Source organism: Carassius auratus, chromosome 12 (assembly GCF_003368295.1).
Source record: "Carassius auratus strain Wakin chromosome 12, ASM336829v1, whole genome shotgun sequence".
NCBI classification, from domain to species: domain Eukaryota; kingdom Metazoa; phylum Chordata; class Actinopteri; order Cypriniformes; family Cyprinidae; genus Carassius; species Carassius auratus.
Genome location: NC_039254.1, coordinates 20,476,819 through 20,490,635, shown reverse-complemented (window position 1 = coordinate 20,490,635; position 13,817 = coordinate 20,476,819). Strand labels below are relative to the sequence as shown.

The following is a 13,817-nucleotide window of genomic DNA, read 5'->3' as shown; positions in this document are numbered from 1 at the left end:
GTTGACCGATCAGAACACAGTATGCTACCGAAAGGTGGGGTTTAAGGAAACTGAATCTTTTGAACAGCTTCGCGCGAACCGTTTGGGGATCTCTGAGAATTGAGGTAATTTTAAAATGATATTTTGACAAAATGACAATGTTTTTTAACCTTGGATAGATTTAAACCTAATGCACAGGACTTATAAACGGTGATAGGAAGCTTAGAATTTTCATCTTACTGGCTCTTTAATATAATTTAATTAGTCTATTTAAGAAACTTAGCATCATTCAAATTAACTGAAATTCAATGGACACAATTACCATTTTAATATGTGAAAATTATGTCTCTGACTTTTCATGTTTAATGTAGTCTAGAGGAATGCAACAAATGTTATTTCAGAATATATATTTCCAACACTTTGAAAACATGTCTCCAACTGCCCTATGTCAGTATGTTGTGCACGTATCTCTCAATGCTGCATTCATTGTATAAAATAAGCAGTTCAAATGAGACATTTTGTTTCAAAAACATCATGTAACACATTTTGCTAGCTAGGATGTTGATAAATTCAGGACCATATTCATAAGTCAGTGAAATTTAAAGCTGCTTGTTTTTGCTGATGTCTCATGATTTGAAGTTCACTGTTTCTATCTTTTAAAATAGAAACAAAGAAAATCAATAGACAGGTCCATAATCTAAAAGTATTTCACATGTGAATGCAAAACATGTTGGGTGATACAGACTGACAAACTCGGGTAAAAATATCTGCAGATACCTGTTAGCTACTATAGGGCAAGCAGGCCAAAGTTGGTCTTTTATAATATATCCGTGTCACATTTGACCCTGGGCCACAAAACATAAGTAAACTCATAAGTAGCACATGTAGGTTATATTTGTAGCATTAGCAATTGCCAACAATACATTAAATGGATCAAAATAATTGATTATTCTGTTGTTAAAAAATATTAGGATATTAAAAAAGTTCCATAAAAATAATAGTAATGTAAATATATTTATTGGTGTTTGTGTGAAGATCACTACATTTATCAAAAATATATTTATCATTAGTAGCCTAATATTTGTTGCTAATGACTTCATTTGGACAACTGGGGATTTTCTCAATATTTATTTATTTATTTATTTTTTTGCCGTTTTTTATTGTTGTATCTCTGCGAAATATTTATAAAGTAAAACTTAAAAAAAATAAAAATAAAATGTACCCGTATGACTGGTTGTGTGGTCCAGGGACACATATTATAAATTTTATGTAAGTTTAATTGCTATATCAAAATAACTTATGGTAGATCATATCAAGAGACACAGCCAAGCGACTTTCCGCAACACACCTTATCCCCTAAACACACTTGTTAGTAATATAATTTAATTTGTTATTTTGATTGTTGCTAAATTATTCTCAAATAAACAAAATCAATAGACATGATTACCTTTTTAATGTGTAAAAATTACTTTATACGTATGACTCTTCATGGGTTACATTAGTCAAGAGGAATACAACAAACATTGTTTTAGTATATCAAGAAAAAGGTTTATTGTAAAGTTTGACATTTACAGATAATGACAAAAATGAAAATCGACATTAACAATGACAAAACAAATTTCTAAATCTCTACCACAATGCATAGTGGAATTACAACCGAGACCTTCTTTTTAGTGTGACTTAACTGCACTGTTGAAATACTAAGAACACATCTGCCTGCAATACGCTCCACAGGGAGAAATGCTGCAGCAGTATCATTTTGTGTGCCTCAGGATATCCACCCTGAGTAGCTTCACTAGCTTCCACTCACTCTCTCACCTGTCCCAGGACACTCGCAATCCTGAGCCAGTACAAATAAACCATGCCTGTTAACAACAACAGCACGAGTTTCGCAAAAAAAAAAAAAAAAAAAAAAAAAAAAAAAATGTTTGTATTAACTTACTTGCTTTGTATATTTAGTCTTTCCCCAGAATCCTCATTTTCTCCAGAATAGCACTAAAACGAGAAAATGGTAACACTTACGGAAAATATAAAAACAGGTTTGAAATCCTTGTAGCTGACTCTTTGTACATCTGTCTGGCTCAGAGGAAGTGTGAAGCTGAGGTTTCTACTCTGATAATAGAAGGCAGAGTTCTGTGAAAACATAGAACAAAGTGTTTAATTAATTTTTCTGAAAATTCCTGTCATACAGTATGCACATAAAATTACAGTCACCACTGATAAGCTACATATTGTAGAAACTTAATTTTCTGTAAAGTTGCTTTGCAATGATTTGTATCATAAAAATCGCTATACAAATAAACTTGAATTTAATTGAAACTTGAATGTTGGGATGAAAGGATGACTGTGTGGGGTTTTTAACAAACTGTTGCTAGATGGCAATATGAGAGTGTATTGATGTGGGTGAAATGGATAGACCATTTGGAAATAGAATTGATTATGATTGAGAGTGGAAAGCCCAGGTTCTGCTCAGAGTCCTCCCAAGACTAGCCTGAGAGAGGATGTTCATGGCTCAGGAATATTCCAAGAAAGTTCCTACGATGGAAAAAGGGCTTAACAGTAATAATAAAAAAAAAATATATATGCAAATAAATGGTGTTTTGAAATATAATATATACTGTACGGGAACAATATGCAATGTATGGGGAATAAGGGGGTAATAACCTGCAGAATTATAAGCATTTATACTGTAAGTATTTTTTAAAGGGCACTTATACTGCAATTATGTGTATTTATGACACCGAAAGCACAATTTTCCACGTGAGTATAACCTGTACATAAGTGCATATCTTGACAGAAAAGGGAGATTCTAGATTGGTCTATAATTAACTAGCACTGAATGAAAAGAGCTGTATACGGACAAATACGGGATGGGAAATCTCTGCTAAACTGTAGGTTTGCCAGATAAATGAGGCAGAGTGCTTGGAAAGGTAATACACTGAAGTAAACTCGTGAAACATCCAGAAACCTTACGTATGTGGATGCATATAGGAACTGGTGGAAGTTTCCAGGAATCCTTACAGCTGGTTGTGATGAGGGGTGGGTGTGAGGTGTGAAGGGCTTTTTATAGAGGTATAGGTGCCTTCTCTGTTTTCAGAGCTGGGTCTCGTAAAGACAGCACATAGAGTATTGTGGAACATAAAAACTGTGTTTGCTAAATACGTTTATTATTATTAAAGAGCCACACAGATGGGAAATAAAAAATTACCTGTATTACAGTGTATGATGTAGCTGTCCTTCAGTGTAAACAATGTGCAAAGTAATTAAACCAAAAAGTACACGATTTATAAAGTTATTGGCTTCTAAATTAAGGAGTCGACTCTGAATCGCTGAAACGAGTCGTTATAGATTTCAAATCTTTTGCCCATCTCTATGTACGTCACTAGGAAAACTTTGCATAATAATCTCCGCCTACCGTCTTGGGAGAAACGGAACTCTGACCTGCCCCACCCCCCCATGCAGACGTTCTGTTTGGTGTGATAGCATCATGTCGAGGATGTTTTTAATTGTAAAGGCAAGTTTGTTTTATTTTCACTGCCAAAGAATGAAGATCAGAAGAACCAATGGCTAAAATTCATTTTTACCACAATACCAGAGCAGTACAACAAATCCATTTTTCACTGATGACTGATTTTCTAATCTCGGTGAGTACAGCGGGATTTTCAAAGCGTTTGGCCATAAAAGAGGGTTCATTACCAACTTTATTTAGAACAACGAGCATTCCCGAATCACAACGCAAAGTACGATTATGAAGTTATGTGTCTGTTTTCTCCCGAGCGTCTTATCAGTATGTGTGCTGTCTCCAGTCTGTCTGCGCTTATTGTCATGTACAAACACGTCATTAAGTGTAACTCTGTGAATACTCAACGAAGAGACATGAGCGAGATATCTATAGAAAGCTTGACATGTCTACTTTAACCTGTTAAATGTCACCCCGTCCCGTTTACGGGACGCCTACGTTGACTATACTATATTACAATCAAATTTAATCTAATCTTGACAAACTATATATCGTTGGAAAGGTCTAAGACTCCCAAATATATATTATACCAATATTTTTTGTTAAAAATTATGTAGGAAAAGTAATAGATACATTTATGACAAGAGTGCACCCTCAGAAATCTACATTACAAAAGGAGCTTTTACCTTTGTTTAAAAAAAAGACTTCCTCGTTGCCTTTTTCTATATCACATTTTAGAAATCATAAAAAGTTATATATCACTTGAAAACATAAAATCTCAAAATTCATCCTTTAAAACCCATTTTAAAATCAGACATTGCATTACCATGTAAATGGTACATCAAAATCATGTTACAAAATGTTTTCAGTCATGAAATATAAAAATTAAGGTTTGTATCATGCACATTCAAGTCTATCTTCAAAAACGTGAGTGACAGTTAACAGGTTAAAACTAAATAAGTGCTGCCGAAAACAAGTAATCCATATGAAAACAATGCGATGTCTGTTTTTCATGTCTCCCTTCGTTATATCTAATTTGACCACGCCCCCGCGCTGAACGCGCTATTCAGATTCAAACTGAAGCGCGCGGTTTGAATACACCCACACAGAAGAAAAAGCAGCAAGACTGTTCAAGTTTTTTATTTTACTGTTTGCTTTGCGATGAGAGGAATAAGACATAATTCACCCCAAACAGATGCTAACGCATAGTTTACCGTGGAGGTGTGTGCGGAACAACCAATCAAACCTGACTATGTAAGTTGACCGATCAGAACACAGTATGCTACCGAAAGGTGGGGTTTAAGGAAACTGAATCTTCTGAACAGCTTCGGGCGAACCGTTTGGGGATCTCTGAGAATTGAGGTAATTTTAAAATGATATTTTGACAAAATGACAATGTTTTTTTAACCTTGGATAGATTTAAACCTAATGCACAGGACTTATAAACAGTGATAGGAAGCTTAGAATTTTCATCTTACGGGCTCTTTAATATAATTTAATTAGTGTATTTAAGAAACTTAGCATCATTCAAATTAACTGAAATTCAATGGACACAATTACCATTTTAATATGTGAAAATTATGTCTCTGACTTTTCATGTTTAATGTAGTCTAGAGGAATGCAACAAATGTTATTTCAGAATATATATTTCCAACACTTTGAAAACATGTCTCCAACTGCCCTATGTCAGTATGTTGTGCACGTATCTCTCAATGCTGCATTCATTGTATAAAAGAAGCAGTTCAAATGAGACATTTTGTTTCAAAAACATCATGTAACACATTTTGCTAGCTAGGATGTTGATAAATTCAGTACCATATTCATAAGTCAGTGAAATTTAAAGCTGCTTGTTTTTGCTGATGTCTCATGATTTGAAGTTCACTGTTTCTATCTTTTAAAATAGAAACAAAGAAAATCAATAGACAGGTCCATAATCTAAAAGTATTTCACATGTGAATGCAAAACATGTTGGGTGATACAGACTGACAAACTCGGGTAAAAATATCTGCAGATACCTGTCAGCTACTATAGGGCAAGCAGGCCAAAGTTGGTCTTTTATAATATATCCGTGTCACATTTGACCCTGGGCCACAAAACATAAGTAAACTCATAAGTAGCACATGTAGGTTATATTTGTAGCATTAGCAATTGCCAACAATACATTAAATGGATCAAAATAATTGATTATTCTGTTGTTAAAAAATATTAGGATATTAAAAAAGTTCCATAAAAATAATAGTAATGTAAATATATTTATTGGTGTTTGTGTGAAGATCACTACATTTATCAAAAATATATTTATCATTAGTAGCCTAATATTTGTTGCTAAGGACTTCATTTGGACAACTGGGGATTTTCTCAATATTTATTTATTTATTTATTTATTTATTTGCCGTTTTTTATTGTTGTATCTCTGCGAAATATTTATAAAGTAAAACTTAAAAAAAAAAAAAAAGTACCCGTATGACTGGTTGTGTGGTCCAGGGACACATATTATAAATGTTATGTTAGTTTAATTGCTATATCAAAATAACTTATGGTAGATCATATCAAGAGACACAGCCAAGCGACTTTCCGCAACACACCTTATCCCCTAAACACACTTGTTAGTAATATAATTTAATTTGTTATTTTGACTGTTGCTAAATTATTCTCAAATAAACAAAATCAATAGACATGATTACCTTTTTAATGTGTAAAAATCACTTTATACGTATGACTCTTCATGGGTTACATTAGTCAAGAGGAATACAACAAACATTGTTTTAGTGTATCAAGAAAAAGGTTTATTGTAAAGTTTGACATTTACAGATAATGACAAAAATGAAAATCGACATTAACAATGACAAAACAAATTTCTAAATCTCTACCACAATGAATAGTGGAATTACAACCGAGACCTTCTTTTTAGTGTGACTTAACTGCACGGTTGATGTACTAAGAACACATCTGCCTGCAATACGCTCCACAGGGAGAAATGCTGCAGCAGTATCAGTTTGTGTGCCTCGGTGACGTAAGGAAATGCAACCAATGATATTGCAGTATCATTCGCGCAAACACAATTTAAATTGTCGGCATTGTGTGAAGTCATTTTTTGTGAATTTCCGCCTTGGTGAAACTGACTATTGTTTGTGATGACGTGTAAAAGAAACCTGAGTTTTACTACTGCCGTGAGTAATAGGGCTTTGCAACCAGCAGCAAGCCCACTGAGCATAAATGATTTAATGAAACAGCTGATCTCCGGTCAGAACGCTTTGTCTTGTCAGCTTGAGGGTTTGATGGAGAAGCAAGCTGCAAACACTGTTCTTCTCGAAGATGCTATCCAGCGTCTCTGTGCTCTTGAGCGAATGTTTGACGAGCAAAGACCGCAAGAGGAATAAAAAAAAGACCGCGGGAAGAGCCATTACATAAAAGGATAAAGAGGGCACACAACGTGGGCATTGCGGTAAGTTGAGTTTTATTTTAGCGGACAATATAGTAGTAAATATATGTATAATAAAGGCTAGATGTTTGGCCCGCACCGCATTTGGCGGCCATCTTACCACGGGGAGCTTGCTCGCTCACTCGTAGTACTGTGTTTTCATGGTGCATGGACTTTTAAATAACCATAACTTGCTCCATTTTCTACCGATTTTCAAACGGTTTGGTTTGTTATAAATGTTAGAGATGAACCTATGACACTTAGGGTGGCCATTCCCATTTGTGGGGAAGTCGTGGCCTAATGGTTAGAGGGTTGGACTCCAAATCGAAGGGTTGTGGGTTCAAGTCTCGGGCCGGACGGAATTGTGGGTGGGGGTAGTGCATGAACAGCTCTCTCTCCACCTTCAATACCACGACTTAGGTGCCCTTGAGCAAGGCATTGAACCCCCAACTGCTCCCCGGGCGCCGCAGCATAAATGGCTGCCCACTGCTCCGGGTGTGTGCTCACAGTGTGTGTGTGTTTGTTCACTGCTCTGTGTGTGTGCATTTCGGATGGGTTAAATGCAGAGCACAAATTCTGAGTATGGGTCACCATACTTGGCTGAATGTCACTTCACTTTCACTTTCACTTTCAATGTTACAGGAAGGCGCCTTCACAATTCGGAAAACAACCCACATAAATATGATCCACAAACTGGGTAAGACTGCTGTTTTTCTGCTATGTTTATTTGGCCTTTGTGGGCCATGCTGTTTATGGGGTTTTACATATTCCTTTTAAATGTATTTAATGACACACTTCTCTCTTTCCACACAGAATAAGTTCGCCTCATAACCAAGCAGTCATGACTTATGTGCTAGAGGAATTGAAAACAACTTTTGCCGATGCAGACCCTGGGTGTATACAAGGTAATTTTAAAATGTTTGTTTAACAATTTTAATGTCCATAATTTTAGTCTCTTATATTTTGTCCATCTTATGATTTCAATAGTGTAGTTTCTGTCATTTATCTGAACTTTCTTTTATTAAGCGTGTTGCAAGACATACTTTGAAACACTTCGGAGAAAGTACAATTTGTCTCAGCCAGAAAAGTCCCAGCTAAGAGATGCCATTAAAACAGGAGCTAAAAACCGACAAAGGAAAAGACGGGTGAGTGTAGAAATTCATCAACTTGTCTTTAAAGGGATAGTTCACCCCAAATTGAAAATTATTTTCTTCTGATAACCACAAAAGAAAATATTTTTAGGAATGTTTGAAATCAAACTGATCATGAGGTCCAATCACTTCCACAGCAGGCACGTGCACAGGTAGGGCTCAACCTGTGCAGAGCACATGCCCTTTTTGCCCTTACACTCCGAAGTGCCCTTTTTTTGGTGGTGTGTTTTTTTTTTTTTTTTTTTTTTTTTTTTTTTTTATCAATGCTATTGGTCACCCTTTACGTCTGTCTGTCTGTTTTACAAATATTTAGCAAATGAAAGTTCTTAAAACAAGCTTGTGTAAATCTTATTCAATCCTCAAGCTGTCAGTAAGCTAATAACTCCGCCCCCTCTATATTCATTGAATCAACTGAAGTTCCACAGCAGCCGCACAGTAGACACCAGCTGAGCTGAACAAAGTTTTGCGAAGGGTAAATAAATATCTTGTTGTTTGAATAAGTACTACTAAACACTATGTCTATAAAGGCTCATATTTTATTTATTTGATGTCTGACTGACTCACTGACTGAGACATGTGGGACGTCGCCTGAGAGACAGGGCTAGCATTTGCCATCTAGTCATAGCCAACACTTAAATGGCCTGTGCATACAGTTGCATTTCATCTTTAATAAAATGCTATTTTGGCCAAATGCATTTTACCACAGGAAAAACTGAGCGCTCCGTCTATATAGCTACAAAAACTAATTTGTAACCTAGAAGAAAATGTAATGTGATCCCGGCAGCGTCAGGCGCCGTCGCCGTTTTAATGACGGACAGAAAAACAACAACATTTGCACACATTCGCTGGTCAAAAACAATAAATTGATAAGTAATACAACAACATATAATTTGTTTTTACCATCGGAAAATCATAACAGGTGCGCCCCCCGCGCTGTTTCGTACTGGAACTTACACAAAGCGACGAGTGATCCTCGTCACCTGATAATAAATTTTTTTTTTTGATTTATGATTGCTGATACACTTAATTTATTAACATTTAGGCTAATCATGTTATGGTATACTCTCCGCTCGTCCTCACATGTATAAAATGTTGTAAAACATTGTTTTACTACAGTAATTTAGTAGTAACAAAAAAAAAAAAAAAAAAATTACAGAAGATCACTGAAATCTTTATATTTTATCATGCAGAATGTAATTCATGATTCATTCCAAGGCTTCATTTATTTGATCCAAAATACAGCAAAATCAGTAATATTGTGTAATATTTTTACAATTTTAAATAACTGTTTTCTATTTGAATATTTTAAAATGTAATTTATTTTTGTGATCAAAGCTGAATTTTCAGCATCATTACTCCAGTTCAGTACTCTTCAGTGTCACATGATCCTTCAGAAATGCTTTTCACTGCAACTGTACTTTTCACTATTTTTATTTATTTTTTCATTGCTGGCTTATTTTAGGGAAAGGGTAGTGAATAAGAGACCTTCAAGAGACCAACATCCCTGGTCCACCACAGTATCAAATTTTTGCCAGATACATGGCTCACAGAAGGTTGCTGTTGTATTAGGTTTAAAGAAGCCCTTAAAACCCTGTTTATCTATATTATCTAATTATCTAATATTATTATTATGGTCGTTATTAATCGTGATTAAATCTAAAGCTTTTGAGACTATTATTTTGTGTTACTGAATTTGTCATGAAGATGTGACCATTTCTTCCTTTTATGCAGGCTTACTAAATAATCTTGATATAAAAGGGGGGGGGTGCCCTTTTTCAGTTTCAGCACATGCCCCTCAAAGGGTCTGTGCACGGCCCTGTTCCACAGTATTTTTTTCTACTTTAAAGTCAATGGGGCTCATGATTGGCTGGATTATAAACATTCCGTCTTTTGTGGTTATCAGAACAAAGACATTTACATGTTTGTAACAACATGAGAGTGAGTACATTGACAGATTTTCATTTTCGAGTGAACTATTCCTTTAAGGGGGGGTGAAATGCTATTTCATGCATACTGAGTTTTTTACACTGTTAAAGAGTTGGATTCCCATGCTAAACATGGACAAAGTTTCAAAAATTAAGTTGTACGTTTGAAGGAGTATTTATGTTCCAAAAATACTCCTTCCGGTTTGTCACAAGTTTCGGAAATTTTTTTTTGAGTATGGCTCTGTGTGACGTTAGATGGAGCGGAATTTCCTTATATGGGTCTTAAGGGCACGTCTGCCGGAAGAGCGCGTGCTCCCGTATAGCAGAGCACTGAGAGCACAGCAGGCATTCACAGATCAGAGTGAGAGCATCGCAAAATGTCACAAAAGGAGTGTGTTTTTGGTTGCCAGGGCAAGACAACCCTGCACAGATTATCAAAAGAGAAACCGCATTAAGGGACCAGTGGATGGAGTTTATTTTTACAGAGCATCAACAGAGTTGTGCAAGTGTTTGTTCCCCTGTATTTCGAAGATGCTTGTTTTACAAACAAGGCCCAGTTTGACGTCGGATTTGCACATCGTTTATTTCTTAAGGATAATGCAGTCCCAACGAAAAAGGGTCACGATCGTGTGTTGGAACCGCATGCGGTGAGTAAAACTGCTTCAAATATCTCTGTGTTGTTAACTTAGCTATCGGCGCGTAAGCACATCAAGTAAACAACATGTAATGTTGTCATCAAACTGCACTTTCCACATGTACAGCTTAAAAAAAAAAAAAAAAAAACTTTCCATTTTCTGTCATTTTCCAAAACCGCTAAGCAAATATATACAGTTTCAGTACATACCACATAGAGATGTTGTTGCTGATGCTGCTCTTGTTAAATTTCAGCCTCTGGATCTGATTCTGGATCATAAATATATGCTGAATCTGACTGTTAGCCATGGTTTGTTTTGGTTGGTTTTGTCCTCACGGTAATGTCACAGACGCTCTCAACGCAAAAGCCTACTGGCGCTCGTGATTCTTTAGCTCCGCCCACACGTCACGCCTCCAGCCGGTCGTGTTTTTCCGGGAAAAATTGGTACAGACTATCTTTCTCTTATGAATCTAATAAAACTAAAGACTTTTTGGAGTTATGAAGGATGCAGTACTACTCTATAGGTACTCAAGATTAACAGGATATTGAGTGAAAACGAGCATTTCACCCCCCCTTTAAGTTTGATACATTTCTCAGTGTTTTTAGTGGTTAACACATTGTGTGTTTTGCACTTGTTGGATTCCAGGTCTAAGGTTGTTCAAACCGATGCAGAGAGAGAGCTTTGGCAGACTGCAACAGTAGAGCTGATGTCTGACGAGGAGGATGCCATTGTTGATGGAAGGCCAGCGTGGATTGTGAGGTCTCCATCTCACAGCTCCAGCGCAGATTGGAGGCAGACATGCACTATACTATTTTGCATCATCAGCGTGTTAATAAAAAGAAATTCTGAATCCATTCAGTTTTCCATTTTTGAGGGGGTTGGGTTGTATAGTGGGTGGGGTGGTTATGGTTTATTAACATAGCTGGCCAAAACCAATCAAGTCACTATGCTATGAGGGCTTGGGTTGGGCTAAATGAAAACCGTGACCAATCAAATACTAGTATCAGGAAATTGACAGGTCTCTGTCCCAATAGTTGTCAGGGTTTGGGGTGTGTTTTTTTAATACAACCAATCAATGTTGAGAAAAAACACCAATAAGGACAGCAGAGGTGTGTCAAGGTGTGAAGTGAAAGGGCTATTGAGGTGTGAAAATGTCTCCTGACAACATTCTTCAGGGGATTACTTGCCATGGCAACAAATGGCTGCATATACCACGGGGATATCCCTTCAGCAATATACATCCGAATTGGTATCATTACGGGAGTTTCCTAAGTTGGTGGAATTTGAAGTTTGCCCTCAGTGGAACTATTAGATACTTTCGAAAATCAGTGGTGTATACAGGAGTTTCCTAGTACCGGATACACCTCTTTTCATGCAGTGTAGTTCTTTGGGGTCAAGTTGTGGTTTTTAGAGGCTTAATAACAGCCAGTTTGTAGGTTTTGGGGACATACCCTAATGACAATGAGGAATTAATAATAGTCAGAAGAGGATCTATGACTTCTGGAAGCACCTCTTTTAGGAGTTTAGATGGTATATGGTCTAGCATACATGTTGTTGGTTTAGATTATTTAACAAGTTTATTCAATTCTTCCTCTCCTATAGTAGAGAATGAGTTGAACTGTTCCTCAGGGGGTCTATAGTGCACTGTCTGATGCGATACTGTAGCTGGCGGCTGAATGGTTGCAATTTTATCTCTGATAGTATCGATTTTAGAAGTAAAGTAGTTCATAAAGACATTACTGCTGTGGTGTTGGGAAATGTCAACACTTGTTGAGGCTTTATTTTTCGTTAATTTAGCCACTGTATTGAATGAATACCTGGGGTTATGTTTGTTTTCTTCTAAAATAGAAGAAAAGTAATAGGATCCAGCATTTTTTAATTCTTTTCTGTAGGATAGGATACTTTCCTGCCAATCAATCATGGATACGTGAGGGGGACGAGTGGAAAACTGCCTTCATCACCCCTACTGGCCACTATGAGTACTGTGTGATGCCGTATGGACTTGTTAATGCCCCCTCCGTCTTCCAGGATTTCATCCATGAGGTGCTCCGGGAGTTCCTCCATAAGTACGTCCCTGTTCTATATTGATGATATCCTCATTTCCTCCCGGAGCCTAGCGGAACACTGTCGCCACGTTGCGGAGGTCCTGCAACGCCTGAGGGCCTTTCAGCTCTATCTCAAGGCCGATAAATGCTCCTTCCATCAGCCCTCAGTGCCGTTCTTTGGTTACAACATCAACAGCAGTGACATCCGGAAGGACGAGGGGAAAGTAAATACTGTGAGAAATTCCTACCACCATCAAAGAACTCCAACAATTCCTTGGCTTTGCCAATTTCTACAGACCTCTCATCCAACATTACAGTGCCATCACCAACCCTTTCACTATCCTCCTCCAGAACAAACCCAAATCATTTACCTGGACTCCAGCCACAACAGAAGCCTTCAACTCCCTCAAGAGGGCCTTTACAACCGCTCCACTCATGGTCCATCCTGACCCCAATCGACCCTTCGTCGTAAAAGTCAACGCCTCTGCCACTGGAGTGGGAGCAGTATTATCACAGCAGCAGGGGAATCCAAAACGCCTCCACCCGTGCACCTTCTTCTCCCTGAAGCTCAACCCGGCGGAGGTAAATTATGACATCGGCAAACGTGAGCTGCTGGCCATCAAGTTGGCCCTGGAGGAATGGAGGCATTCGCTGGAGGGAGCCAAACACCCCTTTCTAGTTCTCACTGACCACAAGAACCTTGAATATCTTAGGGTCGCCAAGTGGCTAAATCCGAGACAGGCCCGCTGGGCGCTATTCTTCACCCGCTTCCACTTTTCCATCTCGTATCATCCAGGAGCTAAGAACGTGAAGGCTGACGCCCTGTCCCGGTGTCAGGCCCCCGAAGAAAACCTAGAAGAGCCGGAAACTATACTTCCTTTCAAAAGGTCTGGCTGTCCACCGGGGACATCCGCATGCTCCTGCTCTGCCGCAAGCTGAGTCCTAGATTCATTGGCCCATTCACCATCCTAGAGCAGATCAATCCGGTCACTTTCAAACTCTAACTACCACCAGAGTACTCTGCTTGTGCCTAAATAAACTGTTTTTCTGTTATCTTCAGCCTTCTGTGGTATTCAATAACAACAATATGTGCATAGTACCAAACGATTAATTTAAATGTTATGACCACTCAATATAAAGAGGGACAGATAACCCTCTAAATTTTAAACCATGGTGTTGTTTTAATGTATTTGTTCTAATT

The 13,817-nt window shown here is 37.6% G+C and overlaps 1 long non-coding RNA gene across 1 annotated transcript; it reads left to right on the top strand.

Annotated features, from left to right (window-relative positions):
* The first annotated feature begins 6,551 nt into the window (after window positions 1-6,551).
* Window positions 6,552-11,425, top strand: LOC113112251 (uncharacterized). Its single transcript, XR_003293409.1, has 5 exons — window positions 6,552-6,884; window positions 7,503-7,557; window positions 7,674-7,765; window positions 7,887-8,005; window positions 11,217-11,425. It is a non-coding gene; the product is annotated as an uncharacterized LOC113112251 (long non-coding RNA).
* The last annotated feature ends 2,392 nt before the right edge of the window (window positions 11,426-13,817 follow it).